At 42.2% G+C, this 17,274-nt stretch overlaps 1 protein-coding gene across 1 annotated transcript in view; it reads left to right on the plus strand.

Annotated features, from left to right (window-relative positions):
• SLC12A9 (solute carrier family 12 member 9) overlaps positions 1–17,274 on the plus strand; it is an 843,978-nt gene that overhangs the window by 724,237 nt on the left and 102,467 nt on the right. The gene's annotated exons all lie outside the window — the stretch shown is intronic.

The following is a 17,274-nucleotide window of genomic DNA, read 5'->3' on the forward strand; positions in this document are numbered from 1 at the left end:
GGGTCCGCGTGCTTCACTACTCGCTCTTTTAGGTCCCTTGTGCTAAGGAGCTTCTAGGGAACTGTTACCAGGGAGCGACCCTTTAGCTATTGAGTTCAGGATAGGAGGTCAGGTCCGTGTGCTTCACTAGTCGCTCTTTTAGGTCCCTTGTGCTACGGAGCTTGTAGGGAACTGTTACCAGGAAGCGACCCTTTAGCTATTGAGTTCAGGATAGGAGGTCGGGTCCGCGTGCTTCACTACTCGCTCTTTTAGGTCCCTTGTGCTAAGGAGCTTGTAGGGAACTGTTACCAGGGAGCGACCCTTTAGCTATTGAGTTCAGGATAGGAGGTCGGGTCCGCGTGCTTCACTACTCGCTCTTTTAGGTCCCTTGTGCTAAGGAGCTTGTAGGGAACTGTTACCAGGGAGCGACCGGGAAACAGCAGGTGACTGGCTGGGTCCTGGAGCACTAGTGCTTATATATATCACACACACACACACACACACATGTATGTACGTATGCGTGTGTGTAACCCACGGTAGTGGTGCTGCAGTAACGTTGTCGCCTCACAACAAGACGTTGTCGCGTTCGATTCTCAGCTAGAGCATCTTCTGTGTGGAGGCATGCGTGAATGGGTGTGCCTTCGTTGAAGGTTGTGCATCAGGGCTGGTAACTCGGCATGTAAAAATCCACTACCAAACATTAGCGGACCGGAGTTCCGCTGTGGCGACCCCTAACCGGGATAAGCCGAAAAACACAGCAACAACGTATGCGTGTGTGTGTGTGTGTGTGTGTGTGTGTGTGTGTGTGCGTGTGTGTGTGTGTGTGTGTGTGCGTGTGTGTGTGTGTGTATGTATACATATATATATATATATATATATATATATATATATATATATATATGTATATATAGATGGGTCTACTTTGATTCACTGAAAACTCATTTCACTGAATTTCAAAACACTCGCACCAAATCTCTGAAAGCTCCAATCACTGAAAACTAATTTCACTGAATGTAAGTACTGTTGGGCAAATAAAACGTATAAGCCCTTTTCCCCACTGTAGTGCGATCTGGTGTTAGTATATATAGTTAGGTAATTTTATATTGTTAGCTTTCAGTGAAATTAGATTCATAAATATAAAAACTAATTAGGTGGGGGGTACGCAACCCACATCCCCCAATAGCCTCCCACACCCCCTAACTATATATACTAACTCCAGGATCACACTACAGTGGGGAAAAGGGCATATATGTTTTATTTGCTCAACTGTACTTACATTCAGTGAAATGAGATGTTCTTCGTCTTCCATTGCTGCAGTCCTGACTATAGGGTATAGTCCGCGTCCAGTCGGCCCGAATACCAGAGTATAAGGCTGACGTCGGTCAGGGCGCATTAGACTGACGTCAGTACGACAGGGTACTAATGCGCATGACCGACGTCATATCCTCAGTCTTTTTTGCCGCATGGTCCGATGCAGAAGCAGTTTTGCGAGTGCAGGTTGGCGTTCTGAAATATTTCCGAAACCGGAGTTTCAGACCGAAACAGAGTTGGCTAAGTACCCCGTTGGGGAACATTTTGGTTTTTCTTGCCTCAGTATTTTACCGGATGTCAGAAAAAGTGAATAACTGTATTTCTTGTGGGAAACAGATACCTCATAGGGATTATCATACCTTGTGTATACCTTGTTTAGGGCCTGAGCACGACGTTGTTGGTTGCCGCTCTTGTGCTAGGTTTAACAAACGCACTATTAAGAGGAGGTTAGACTGTGCTAGGTTAGTGTTTGGGAAGCGTTGCAATTATAAAATGCCGCCGGATGCTCCGGCCCGCCTCCAAGAAGCGCAAGGATAAAACTGTGAAGCCTAGGGTTGATGAACCGGCAGTCCCGGACGTCGGTTCTTTAGAAGGCTCAGTGGAGCCGGAGGTTTTGCCAGGAGTTTCCATGGAGTCCCAGGCAGAAACTATACTCTTACAGGATGTGCCTTCTCAGGAGGTAGGCCAGGCTGAGGGGGCTTCTCAGGTGACTGTTCTTCCCAAGGTAGTTAGAGCCTCTCCTTCTGTTGCCAAAACTTCTTTGAGAGGTAGGCCTAGTTCAGCTTCAGTGGGGGCTTCTCCTAGTATTTCGGGTTCTGTACCTAAGAAACATATGCTTAAAATGGCAGAAGATTTGATTACTATGATTAGGGGTTCTATGCCCCCGCCTGATAAGAGGCCTAGGGTGGAACCGGAGTTTGATAGTTTTGAACAGTGTTCACAGGCTTCAGAATCTTCTGTGGAAGATTTGCAGGAGTATCCTACTTATTCTGATTCTGATGTGGATGATTCCACTCCTACAGCTTCTCCGCCTGAGGATTTCTCATTTTCAGAGACTCTGCATTCCATGAGGGAGCACTTTAAATGGGAAGGCCAGGATTACTCTGATTCCAGGAAAAGGCTTAGGGAATTCTTGTTTTTACCCCAGCATAGGCCTTTAGCTATTCCTCCTGTGTTGAATGTGGTGGAAGATGTTTTTGCAGAGGCTTCCCTGAACCCTGACTCTTTGCCTCCTGCTCCTGTTAAGCCTGATAGGTATTATAGGGTGCCAAACGCTCATAAATATTTGTTTAAGAGTCCTAGGGCGGACCCAGAAACTATTTCTCAAGGGCCTAAGGGTGTAAAGGCTTCTGTGGTTAAAAATCCTGTTCCCACTGATAAAGAGGCAAGGGCTTTGGATAGGTGGGGAAAGAAAGTGTATACTTCTTCCACTCTAGCCATGAGAGCTTTGAATTGTCAGTTTCACATGCTAAAATATCAGAATTATCTCCTTTCACAATTGAAATCTAAGGTGGATGCTTTGGCGGAAGGCATTGAGTGTAAAGAGTTGCTGGATTTGGTTCACGTGTCTGAACAAGTGGTAAGCATTCTTTGCAATGTGGTTTTGATGCTGTACAAGCCTCCTCGAGGGTGGCTGCTACCAGTTCTGTTCTTCGCAGGCATGCCTGGTTGAAGGATCAGAATTTAGCTGAGCATGTTAAGACAAGGATTTTGGATGCTCCTTTACAGTCTGATGTGTTGTTTGGATCGCCTGTGGAAGCAGTTTTAAAGAAAATGGAGGACAAAGCTAAGTCTATGCAAACTGTTAAAGATTTTTTGCAGGTGCAGCCACCAAAGTTTAGTAGAAATTGGCCTGCTAAGGGGTGGACATATCCTGCTTATGATTCCCAGTCTAGGGGTAGGTCCAGACGTGGTAGGGGCAGGGCTCAAGGTTCTTTTAGGCCTAGAACAGGGAGTTCACCTGCTCAGACTTCTGGTGAGGGCAGGGGTCAGTCCTTTCGTAAACAGACCCAATGACCTGTCTTTTCAGCTGCCAGCAGATTCACGTTTGGCAGCTCCTTTGGGAGGAAGACTGTCTCTTTTCAAAGACAATTGGGATTTAATTACTCAAGACAAATGGGTGTTGGATATCATTCACCACGGTTACAGATTTTATTTCCATACACTGCCCCCTTTCAAAGGCATGCCAGACGTTCCTCCTCCACAAAGAAAAGAGGCTCACAAGCAAGTTTCTCAGTTACTTCACATAGGGGCCATTCAGCCAGTCCCTGTATCAGAAAGGGGCCTAGGATTTTATTCTCGCCTGTTCCTTGTACCAAAGAAGGGAAACACGTGGAGACCAATTTTGGATTTATCTCTCCTCAACACGTTTTGGACATTCCCAAGTTCAAGATGTTGACGTTACAACAGCTTTTACCTCTGCTGGGCAAAGATCACTGGATGGTAACTTTAGATCTCAAGGAAGCTTACCTTCATGTGCCTATAAGGCTAAGTTGCAGGAAGTATCTGCGGTTTCGAGCTGGAAATTCTCATTATCAGTTCTCTGCATTGCCCTTTGGCTTATCAACTGCGCCCAGAGTATTCACAAAGGTTCTGGCTCCAGTGATAGCTTACTTCAGGCTTCAAGGAATTCAAATCTATCCTTACTTGGACGACTGCCTGATTCTGGCTCAAGAAAAGGAAGATCTTCTACAGCATCTGGAATATGTTATCGCAGTGCTAAGATGCCTAGGGTATTCTGTGAACGAAATAAAGTCCAGTCTAGTACCCTCTCAAGACATGTGCTTTCTGGGTGTGAGACTGAATACAGCAGCCCAGATGGCCTTTTTAACCCCGGACAAACAAAAGAGTCTGTCACTTTACTTCCATCAACTATCTCATCAGTCCGTGCTGACTGCAAGGACAGTCCTTCAAGCATTAGGGTTCATGGCATCTTGTATTCTGGTGCTTCCCAATGCCAAACTGCATATGAGGAAGCTACAATGGTATCTCAAAATGTATGGACACAGCACTGCCAGGATTTGGACACTGTCATTCAAATAATACCTTGCCTTCAAAAGAATTCTTGTGGTGGGCTCAGGAATGTCACCTAAACAAGGGACTCTCTGTGACCCGCCAGAGGCAAGTCAGATCTTAACGACAGATGCCTCGGACATTGCTTGGGGAGCTCATCTAAATGGAAAGTGGATACAAGACAAGTGGCCTGCCAGGCTACAGCATCTACATATCAACATGAAAGAGATGTTAGCAGTCCAGTTTGCATTAATGGCTTTCAAGGAGTTACTTCTTCCAGGGCAGGTGTTGATTCTAACAGACAACACAACTGTCATGTGGTACATCAACAAGCAAGGGGGAACACATTCTTATCCTCTATGCAGGCAAGCAATGATTTTATGGGAGACTGCGCTACGCCTGCAACTAACTCTTCAGGCAAGGTTTCTGCCAGGAGCACAGAACTCCTTAGCAGATGTGTTAAGCAGACAAATCATGGATCCCCACGAGTGGAAACTGGATCTTCATGTATTTCAGAAACTGACAGTGTCATGGGGAACTCCAGACATAGATCTGTTCGCTTCTCCACTAAACCACCAGCTGCCAAAGTATTGCACAAAGGGGTTTCATCACACAGCTTGGAAAGTGGATGCTCTGTCTTTCAGTTGGAAAAACCTTCATGTGTATGCCTTTCCACCTCTGCCTCTTCTTCCAAAGGTACTGTTAAAGGTCAGACAAGACAGGCCAAGGATGATTTTGATAGCTCCAGATTGGCCTCGCAACACTGGTACCCACTACTACGGAGTCTGGTAAAGAAGCCTCCATGGCCTTTACCTCTGATTCCTCATCTGTTATCTCAGAAGGACGGTCATCTGCTCAATGTCAAGCTTCACTCTCTTCATCTAACAGCCTGGCATATTCTGTGTTGAAACACAGCAGGTCTCAACTTCCTCAACAAGTTTTAAATGTGATTATGGAAGCTAGAAGACCTAGTACAAGGAGAGTGTACGAGAAAAATGGAAGAGATTTTTATTTTGGAGTACAGCAAAGAATTTGGAGATTTCTGAGCCTAATTTGAGTGTGGCTCTTCAATATCTTACTGAATTATTGGACAAAGGTTTGTCCTTCTCTTCCATTAAGATTCATGCTGCAGCAATTTCAGCTCACTATGATTGTGACCCACCTTTGTTTTCGCATCCTTTGTTCAAGCAGTTTCTTAGAGGGGCAAAGAATATAAGACCCCACGTAGAGCTCCTACTCCTGCTTGGGATCTCAATTTTGTGTTGGAAAAACTTACTCTACAACCTTTTGAGCCTGCAGCTACTGGTGAATTGAAATACTTGTCATGGAAGACTGCTTTTCTGTTGGCTATTACTTCTGCAAGAAGGGTGTCTGAGTTGCAGGCCCTTATGGCAGTACAGCCCTTTTGATTTTCCATAAGGATAGGGTATCATTACGCACTAATCCTTCTTTTATGCGTAAGGTGGTTTCTACTGTCGCGTTAATCTAAACTATTCAATTGCCTACTTTTTGCAGACCCTCAAAATAAAGGGGAAAAGATTTTGCACACTTTAGATGTACACAGGCAATTGCGTTATTATTTAAGCAGGACTAAGGATTTTAGGCAGTCTCAGCAGTTGTTTGTTTCTTTTGCTTTGAGTTCACAGGGCAAGCCTGTGTCAAAACAAACTATTTCTAGGTGGATTGGCTTTTGCATTGCATTTTGTTATTCCCATCATGGCAAGGAGATTCCAGCTGGGATTAGGCCTCATTCCACTAGGGCTACTGCCACTTCAACAGCATTTCTAAGGGGTGGCAACTAAGGATATTTTGGAAGCAGCTACTTGGAGTTCAGTGCATACTTTCTCTAAGCATTATCACCTTCCTATCTACTCTAAGTCTAGGGCTGGTTTTGCCACAGCTGTTTTGCAAGGCATGTTGTCAGCTCCTACTTCTTTATAATTTGCCAGCCTCCCTTACCTCTGCTTTGGGATTCTACCCAATAGTCAGGACTGCAGCAATGGAAGACGAAGAACATAGTACAGTTTTGTACCTACCATAAATGTAGATGTTCGAGGATTCCATTGCTGCAGTCCAATTTACCCTCCCTCCTTCCCCTCTGTATTTAGGGGTGGTTGTGTAGGTGAGTTTACATGCTTATATTTTTGTATATATTGTTGTATATTTTGTACATGTTTTTGGTGCAGGTTTTTTGGGACTTGTCTTTTTAGGGTCTTCTGACATCTGGGGCAAGAAAAGACTGAGGATATGACGTCGGTCATGCGCATTAGTACCCTGACGTACTGACGTCAGTCTAATGCGCCCTGACCGACGTCAGCCTTATACTCTGGTATTCGGGCCGACTGGACGCGGACTATACCCTATAGTCAGGACTGCAGCAATGGAATCCTCGAACATCTACATTTATGGTAGGTACAAAACTGTACTTTTTCAGTGATTTGAGCTTTCAGCGATTTTTTGAGGGTTACGCAACCCACATCCCCCAATAGCCTCCCACACCCCCTAACTATATATACTAACTCCAGGATCGCACTACAGTGGGGAAAAGGGCATATATGTTTTATTTGCTCAACTGTACTTACATTCAGTGAAATGTGATTCAGTGAAATGAGTTTTCAGTGATTTGAGCTTTCAGCGATTTTTTGAGGGTTAATTGAAATTCAGTGAAATGAGTTTTCAATGAATCAAAGTAGACCCATACACACACACACATGTATGACAGCTGATTGAAACTGCAACAAATTGAACAACTGGTCAACCACAATTTGTTGTTCAGCAGCTGATTGAAAAAGACAAAGGAAAACAACAACTCTCATTTTTTGCATTGGGGCATGCCCCCTCCACCCCCTCTGCTAATTATATATACCAACTCAGAGATCGCAACACAGTGGGGGGAGGGCAAACACCCCAATCTCCAGAGTACTGCAGTCTTGTACAAAGCAACTGTTGGCATGTACAATAGATACATATATACATACATACGCACATAGATCATTGCCATTCCTATTAGTTCCTGTTATAAAAGGGGACTTTCTCCTCCTTTCCCCACCACAGCTGCATTTTGGTAAGGTGCAGAGAGGAGTTTGCCCCTTCATATAAATGGAATTAACCAAAAAACACCACTCCTGCAGCCTCCAGAAACTTCCATGATGTCAAACTATACTACTGCCATAACGTTTTGACAACTACACAAAAACAATGCCGAGACCCAGTGTTCTTTTTTTCACAGACATAAAATATAGGGTATGAATTATGATTTTTTTTTAGTTCTCAACTGTTTGCCACTCACTCACCTCACTAACAATAGACCACAGAGTGTTAAAGTTTTGAAATGCTAGCAAGTGTCTCCCAATGAGCCTGAGTTGTATACATACCCTAACTCTCAGTGTTTATATTGTGCAGTTGTTGAGTAAGTATTACAACTGTACACTGCTTTCAGACTGTCTGTTGTTAGAGGCTGTTGTCCAAACTGTACTGTCCTCTCAGACTGTACCTTGTTAGAAGCTATTGTCCTAACTGTACACTGCTCTCAGATTGTCCCTTGTTAGAGGCTGTTGTCTTAACTGTACACTGCTCTGACTCTCATTGGTTAGTGGCAGTTGTCTTACTTCACACTGTTCTTAGACTGTCCCTTGTTAAAGGCAGTCCTAATTTTACACTACTGTGAGTGGCCCTTGGGCAAGGCAGTTGTCCTAACTGTATAATGGTGTCAGATTGTCCTTTCTTAGAAGAAGTTGTCCTATCTGTATGCTATTCTCCAATTTTCCCTTGTTAGAGACAGTTGTCCTAGTTTAGTGCTTGTAGATTTTTGTTTAGTAGAGGCACTTGTCCTAAATGTACAGTAGCCTCAAACTGTCCCTTGTTAGAGGCAGTTGTCCTCACTGTACAGTGCTGTCAGATTTCTTGTTCTAGACTGTGGTCCTGAAAGTGCTCTCACACTGTCCTGCTCTTTATTAGAGGCAGTTGGTCTTACTGTGGTTAGTGGCAACTGTCCTTTGGTAAAGACAGTTGCCCTAGTTGTACACTACTCTGAGTCTCCCTTGGTAGAGGCGGTTGTCCTACTGTGCAGTGCTCTGACTGTCCCTTGTTAGAGGCTGTTGTCTTAACTGTACAGTGCTCTTGGATTGTCCCTTGTTAGATGTTGCTGTCCTAACCGTACAATACTCTGACTGTCCCTTGTTAAAGGCAGTTTACCTAACTGTACAGTGTTCTCAGACTTTTGCTTGTTTGATACAGTTGTCTTGGTGTCCAGTGCACTCAGATTGCCACTTGCTAGAAGCAGTTGTTCTAATTGTGTAGTATTGTCAGACTCTCCCTTGTTAGAGGCTGTTGTCCTAACTGTACAATGAGCTTAGACTGTCCATTGATAGAGACAGTTTTCCTAATTGTGTATTGCTCTGAGTGGCTCTTGATAGAGGCAATTGTCTTAACTGTACACTGCTGTCCAACTGTTCCTTGTTAAAGACAGTTGTCCTAACTGCACACTGCTGTCAGACTATCACTTGAGGCAATTGTCCTACTGTACACTGCTGTCATGTAGTCCCTTGTTAGAAACAGTTGTCTCAACTGTACACTGTTCTCAGATTTGTCTCTTGGTAGAGGCAGTTGTCCTAACTGTATACTGCTCTCAAACACTACCTTGTTAGAGGGCATTTATGCTCAGTGGATCTTTCCTAGAGAACAAATGAAAAAGAAAAATACAGGTCAGTAATTCAAAGTGTATTGCAGAAAGGTATAATCTATCTTTTAATGTACAAACTGGTCAGGCTACATCAGCTAAATAAGAAACATGCAGACATTCTAAAGTTATGTAATGTGAGATTAGATGATGTATTTTAAGAACAACTAAATTAATGTTAATCTGTTTATAGATCATGATGGATACTAAATGCTTACAAAAGACATTGACCATTGTCTGTGATAACCCAGTTCTGTAACAATTAGTAAGGGAGAGAGAGTTTTAATTGTGCATTTTTATTTTGATGGCCTCTGTAGCTATGCTACCTAAGTTTTGTTGACTAATTTCAGGCACCAGTTTTAGCTTGATATTACATTTCATATAGTTAGTGCTCCCTCTGTTGGGCGATAATGTAGCTGCTCTTTTAGTTTGAGTTCTGTCTCGTATGTATTTGATTGCCCTCCTTGCATTCACCTGAGTGGCATTTGCAAGCCCTTATTTTAGTTATCGGATGATTTGCCATTTATCTTGCTGATGAAGAGGTCTGTATTTTTCTTTGCATTATTAGTTTGCATAAAAATCATAGGTACAGGCAGATAAATATCTGCAGACTGTTGTTTGAACACTACATCTACTCAGACCACTATTGCTTTCTAATAGTGGGTGCCATTTACACGTATGATCCCAGCCAGGTATTATATTTGCCTCTCTTCAAGACTGTACAGCCTCAAACATGCTAGCTTACTGCACATACTCAGTGTGTTCTGTCCTATTTTGCATGTGTAGGAAATTAATTTGAGCAAACTGTGTGGTTGGCCAACATGTACTAGATCTCACTTTTGTACAGTTATTTTGATTAGAGTATAAACCTGTTTTCCTTCCAAGCAGCCAGTAGGCAATTGGCAACTTGCTGTTCATTTGTTACTGTACTAAAAACACACAACAAGCCTTCATTTCCTGCCCCAGCTCTGCTTTAGCTGCCACAAGAGGCGAGTCCCTACTTTTCTTACTTGAAAGTTTATGCAGTGTGTTATGCAGTGTTGTTGTAGTTGTTTGCTGAACTACTTTTTTCAAGTGTAAGCCTAGCAAACGCAGAAAAAAACAATATTTTTTTGTATTGAACATTATAGTATTTTTGCATAGTGCTTTTTTTGTTCACTGTCCCCATAGTCTACAACCATAACTTGAAATCTTGAACTTGTCTACCAAGTTTAGTGTTACACATATTACGGTAATAATTTTCTGCAACTTCTGACTATAATTTCATAAGAACACCTTGTACACAATGTTAAAACACTCCCTGACCCACTACCAACTGGTCATCCCCGTGTTGATTGTATACAGCATTATGGCCACTGCCAGCATTGCCTGCAGTCATTTTCTGAAGTTACCAGCAACCTACAATCTCACATTAGAACTTTCTCTAAACTGCTAACAGTTTTGCAACCCAGATCAGATAGTACAGAGACATATGATCGCTGCCTATTTTTCCAGAGTTGATATCTGTAATTTTGGGGTAATGTATTCTCTGCAGTGTTGCAACATACTTATTTAGCCTTTAACTGCAGCTGTATCCTGTTAAGAGTGCACGGAAAATTATGTCCATAGCCATTATTGTTGTATATCATTTTTAATGGGCATTACTTTTAATTTTGGAATAGCAATTGTGTACAATGTTGGAGCAACATCCTAAACAGCTACCAAGTGCTCATCCTGTTAGAACTGCACAGAGGAGTGTGCCCATTGTCTAAAGTGTATGATGGCTATCTCTGCAGTCTGTACTTATAATATCAGACTAGCAGCTTGTTTATGACATTGGACCTCCACCTAGTCTATTTGCACAGTGGGGCACCAGGTAGCTCACTTTCTTTAGATGCAGAAGGCTGTGGGTTCTAGTCCCACACCAGGAATATCAATTGCTGACACTGTAGTGCAGCATAAGGGGGTGCTGCACTCCTCAGTTTGCCATCCTTCAGATGAGATGTTAAACCAAGGCCCTAGCTGCTTGAGGTGGTGGTAGCACAGATGGATGTAAAAGATCCAATAGGATGTATAAAAAAGAGTAGTGTCCTTTTATTTTAAAATAATCATCCTTATACATAATTTACACTATGTACATTATTTATAATGTCCACACGTAACTTACTCATACAATTTCTTCAACAGAAAAAAACAATAGGTATTTTTTGCTGTCTGACTCCCACTCCAGCTTCTATAACCAAAACCTTATTTTTTAACATGACAGCTATGTCCTGTTTTTCATTTAACACAATTTCCTTCATTCCTGATTCCAGATCATCTGTATTATATTTTTTGTATCAATTATTTTTACACAGTTTCTACTTTTGTTCTTATAATATCATGAAACCCTCCAAATAATTAAAATCTAAAATCTTCTTCCATAAAGTTTTAACTGTTCTGTAACATGTCAACTGGTTTCAGATTCCTTTTACTTTTGTAAGGCATATTAACCTTCACTGGTAATTTTTGTATTGTCAGCCTTCCTAAGAAATCTTGACACGCCAACATGTCTCTACATCTTTCTATTCTTGCTTTAACTGCACCCTTTTTTTCTTTGCGCAACCCTTCCCATGGATATATACAAAAATGCTTTTCCATGGTGTTATACCATCATTTCCTCTTGTTTTGAATCTCATCAACCTTTATCTTCCAAAGCATACTGTTACCTTGTTAATTTATTTCATTATTATAACATGCTCTTTCTTTTAAAATTGAAAAAAAGTAACCATTCCATTTCATATTTCAAACTTAATATTAGTGTTAGTAGAGAAATGTCCTAGTCCCTTGGGCATTTCATTACTCTGTATTAATATAATAATGCTGTAAAATATGTTGGGTTTATCAAACCTAGGCCTTCTTAACATATAAAATCACCCTTTTTAACTGAATTCAACCTCAAACCCCAAATCAAGGAAAATTGAATTATGCACTTATTTCTCATATGTTAAAGGAATACTGAAAACACCTGCTAAATAAGCAGTTTTCAACATGAAAACTGAATTAATGAAATATACTTTTTTATTAAATGAAAGTCGAAAAGATTTCCAAAACAAACAAGTATTTTTCATTTGTAACAATTTTTCTTTCAATATCATCTCTGTAAATTCTTGTTTCCCAAGACTTTTTCCAAGTACTTTTATCTTTGTCATATTAAATCGAATACCTCCTAGTATATCTTGAAAACCTAATCCTTGACTTTTTATTTAAAGAAAATCTTATTACTTGTATAAACTGTCGTAAATATTTTAACACTGTACTCATTTTATCCTGTCTTTTGCTACAATAATAATATCATCTGCATATGTTAACAAAATCGGCATTTGTATCCCTTTATTAGAAATATACCTCATGCGTCCCAGTTCTTTATTCACATGTATTGAAATCACATTCATTACTAACACAAATATTATACCAGTCAGTGGACACCCTTGTCTTATACCTTTCTTCACTTAACCAACGATTTACTAATATGTAAAAACTAAACCTTAACCCACTCACATTCATCTCATCCCTCAAAGAATGTAACTGGCATCCTCTAAAGTACCTCAGTCTTGATGACGCAGTTGAATTTTTTAATAGTACCTTCCTGAGCATCCTTAATTACCATGCCCCCATAAGACTTTCCAGAACCAAAGCACAACCCTCCACATGGCTACAGAAAACCACTAAGTCAGAAATGAAAAACAGGGATAAAGCCTGGGAGCACTGGCGCAAAACCAAAACCCCCTCAACTAGACAGAAATTCCTAGAACTACGCAGTAGTCAAAAAGCTAATAAAACGGGACAAATTCCAATACTACCAGTCTGCCCTAGACTCCTCACAACACAGCCCCAAACAGTTTTAGTCCTCCATAAACTCCATCCTCCACCCAGGTAAAGTCAGTACCCCTCCTCCTAACATCCCTCACACCTCCGAAAATATTGCTACCTCATTCGACACACACTTCACACAAACCATACTATCACTAGCTAAAAAACACAACCCCCCTCCCCTCCAACCCACACCTTCAACTAGTAATCTCCCCATTGCCTTCTCTTTTTCTCTGGTACCTACCTCCAACGTAAAAAAACTCTTGACTAAACTTAAGCCCACCAAATTAGCAGCAGACAACCTCCCAAGTGAATACCTACAAATCGCAGCTGATGCTCTGGCTTACCCAGTATCCATCTTGATTAACCGATCTCTGTCAGAAAGTTACATTCCCACACTGTGGAAAGTATCACATATAATTCCCCTCCACAAAGGCGGCCCCTCCACAGAACTAAACAATTACCCTCCCCAGTAGCTGCTCTCTCCACTCTCCAAAATACTAGAGAGATGCATATACTCTCAGGTCTCAGACTACCTCCTTACTAACAACCTCCTTTCCAATACTTAGCATGGTTTCCAACCAAACCATAGCACCACCACTGCCTTACTCTCCTTTACTAACACTATCCTTCAGCATAAAAACAATGGCTATCTCTCCTCTGCTACTTTCCTAGACCTATCTAAAGCATTTGACATAGTCCCACACAAACAACTCATCTCTGTCCTCAGTAACCTATCCTTCTCTCATTTAGTCGCCAACTGGTTTCAGAGTTACCTGTCTGACCACCAACAGTCCGTTGTATGACAGAATGACATATCTCCCCAACTACTTGTCTCCATAGGGGTTCCCCAAGGATCCATCCTTGGACCCCTACTCTTCTCTTTCACCAATAATCTAGCCTTTGCCACCAAACATGGCATAGTCATACAATACGCAGATGACTCAGCCATCATCTGCTTAGCCCAGTCCCTACCCAAACTGCAAAAAGTCACAGAGGAAGCCTTTTCCTCTGTTGAAACTTGGTTATCCGATGCCCAATTAATACTCAATCCAAACAAAACTAAACTACTCATCTTCCAACCCAACAAACATACTCAAAACAACTCTCACCACTATATACCCAACTGAACACACCAAATTGCTAGAAGTGGAAATAGACAATAAACTAAAATTTGACCTTCACATATCCATGACCATAAAAAAAGTCCACAAAAAACTAGGAGCGTTATATAGAAATAAGCAACTTCTCACCAAAGCAGCAAAGATTTCAATAGCAAATTCCCACCTTATCTCCACCCTACTTTATGCCTCTCCAATATATACCAAACTAAGGCGATGCTATCTAAACAAGCTAGAGACCTGCTACAACAAAATCGCCAAATTCGTCACAGGGGCATCCTACCGTAGTCACCACTGTCTCTCACTTGCTGAACTGGGCTGGCTTGAACTCCCTCACCTCCTTCAATGGTATCAACTCTCACTCGCCCACAAACTTGTAAACCATCCACTAAATGTCCCATCCCTCCAGAATCTACTCCAACCCTATGGCACCACCAGACCACTAAGATCCAGCAACAAAAATCACTTGCAGATCACTAAAGCCAGTAACTCTGCTGGTGAAGCACTATTCTCTTGCTCCATAGCCAAATTATGGAACTCCCTCCCACACACAATTACCTCCGTACCATCATACCCTTGCAACTCCCACTCTAATATCACCCACCCTATCCAACCACTACCTTTCTTTCCATCCCACTAACTACCTTGTTTATAGCAAGCTTAGATGCTCATAAGCCTAATTACTAGTTATACAGCAGGAACAACTTCTTGTAATATTTGTTAATGTCTGTTATGTACTTCACAGATAAAGATTCTAGTTCTCTACTGATGTACTATGTTCTTCATGTGTAAATATGTTTGTAATTAATTGCTATGTTAAATTGTTAATCGCTATGTAATCCAATGTAACTACTGTCCGTTTATTTTAACTGTGGAGCTTTTCTCCCCGGGCCTCCACTGAAAATGGACCTACGTCCAGTCGGACACTCCCGATCAACAAATGTAAATAAATAAATAAAATAATGCCATAACTATATTGAACCTATAGGCTGTAATACAAATGTGTTATCTTTTCACTTATATTATATTCTTCAGATATTTATTAAAATCTTATGCACTTCACACATTAACATAATATGGAGATATCCACCCTAACCCAGGGCCATTCTACACCGCTATGCCCACCACTAGTCAAGCTCTCCAGACACATAATCACACATTCACATCCAAACTACATAATCACATATGTCAAAATGCAGTTTACCTAATAACCATAAATGCTTGCAGCATTTGCAATAAAATTACTGAATTCCATGCCTGACTAACCATACACATCCCTAATATTATTGCAGTAACAGAAACTTGGCTAAAACCTCACATAGCTGACACTGAAATTCTCCCTCCAGGTTACAACATAATTCATTCAGACAGACTTCATAAAAAGGGTGGCGGTGTAGCATTAATATATGAGGGGTGTATATTAGATTCTCGAAAGCTGACAGTATGGAAGCTGATATTGTCGACACAAGAATAGCGAAAGCGGAGAACATCGAACGTGTAAACTGAAATCTCCGTAAGGGAAGATTTCCGTTTAGTGCAATGTAGTGCGGTCTCCCGGAGTTGGTATATTTAAGTAGCAGGAGGTGTTGGGGTTGCAGGGGAGCTTGCTCCCCTGCTTAAACCCATTAGGGTACTTTTTTTTTGTTTTTTGTTTTTATAAGTCCGATGTTTGAAGACATCAACCATATGGTGATGTCCTTCAAGGATGCATCTGCAGTCATATAACATATGGGTTGTCCTGCCTCAGGCAGCCCTTCGGTCGGCCGGATTCCAAAGTCTGGGTCTGGCCTCAGCTGATGTCGCACTTTCCCCGACGTCAGAGCTTCTGGGGTATAAAGGCATCAGCCGACGCCATTTTCCTCAGTCTTTCTTGTCACGCGGTGCCCGAAGCAGAAGCTGTTCGCAAGTGCCAGTCGGTCAGATCCAGAGATTTCAGCTACCGAAGACTTCTAAAAGCTGGCACCCGTTGGGGACTCTTTCTTGCCTCAGCCGATGTCAGACAAAGTAAATAATTGTTTAACTTGTGGGAAACAAATACCCCATAAGGATTTCCATTCTTACTGCCTTCCTGGCTTAGGCCCAGACCACGACGTATCAGCTTGTTTAGCCTGTGCCTCCTTCAACCGACGGACTCTTAGACGTCGGTCGGAGTTTGCAGAAGAGTTTTTTGGATCTGCTTTTGCATATAAAATGCCGTCGGAGACTCCGACTACACATTTAGCCAAAAAACACAAGGAAAAGGACCGACACTCGCGGCCCGCGGTTTCGGCTGAAACCACGGCTAGGCCTACCGCGAGTGTCTCGGTTTCGGCTGAAACAGAGTCCTCGGTTCTTACTTCTACCGAAATCATACCTCCGACAACCGAGGCCAGAGAGGCCCCGGCTGAGTCGGCTACAGAAATCCCTACCGAAGAAGCAAGCGCACAAGATTTGTCCGACACCATCCCCTTGGACATTTCTACTCCTGCACGTGGGGCTGCTAGGACCCCTGCTTCTATGTCTATTAAGGCCTTCTCCAGAGCTAAAGCAGCTAAAACTTCAAAAGCCTTATCTGCAAAAGCTACTTCTCAGAGACCTCCCTCAAGTTCTCAGATTCTCAGCCTTGCTGAGGACCTTATATCCATGATTAGGGGTTCCCAACCTCACCCAGACAGGGCCTCCCACCCTCCTCCTGACAAAAGGCCTAGGACTGAACCCCCTGAACCTCTCTCCTCAGATTACTCCTCGGATGGATCTGATTTATCAGACCATCAGGAAGGACCATATTCTCCTTATGAGGATTCAGATGCAGAAGACTCTATTCCTTCTGCCTCCCCTCCTGAAGAATTTTCTTTTGGGGAAACCTTGCATTCTATGAGGGAACACTTTCAATGGCAGGGTCAGGATTGTTCTAATTCTAGAAAAAGATTAAGAACCTTTCTACACTTACCACAGCATAGGCCTTTAGCCATTCCACCTGTGCTAATTGTAGTTGATGATGCATATAATGATGTCAGTTCTGCCCCTGACTCTCTTCCCCCAGCCCCTGCCAAACCTGACAGATATTACAGGGTCCCGGATTCTCACTTCCATTTGTATAAAGCCCATGCTGCAGACCCAGAAACTATATCTCAGGGCCCAAAAGGTGTTGCAGCTGCCACTGCCAAAAACCCCCTTCCCTCTGAAAGAGAGTCAAGAGCATTAAAGAGATGGGGAAAAAAGGTTTATACATCTGCTACTCTTTCTGCCAGGGCGTTAAACTGTCAATTCCACATGATACAGTACCAGGAATATTTGTTAGATCAGCTACATAAAATGCTTTCTTCTACTGAACCTTTAGACCGAAAGTCCCTTCAGGATTTG

This window comes from Protopterus annectens, chromosome 7.part0, assembly GCF_019279795.1.
Source record: "Protopterus annectens isolate FY-2018-M chromosome 7.part0, PAN1.0, whole genome shotgun sequence".
NCBI classification, from domain to species: domain Eukaryota; kingdom Metazoa; phylum Chordata; order Ceratodontiformes; family Protopteridae; genus Protopterus; species Protopterus annectens.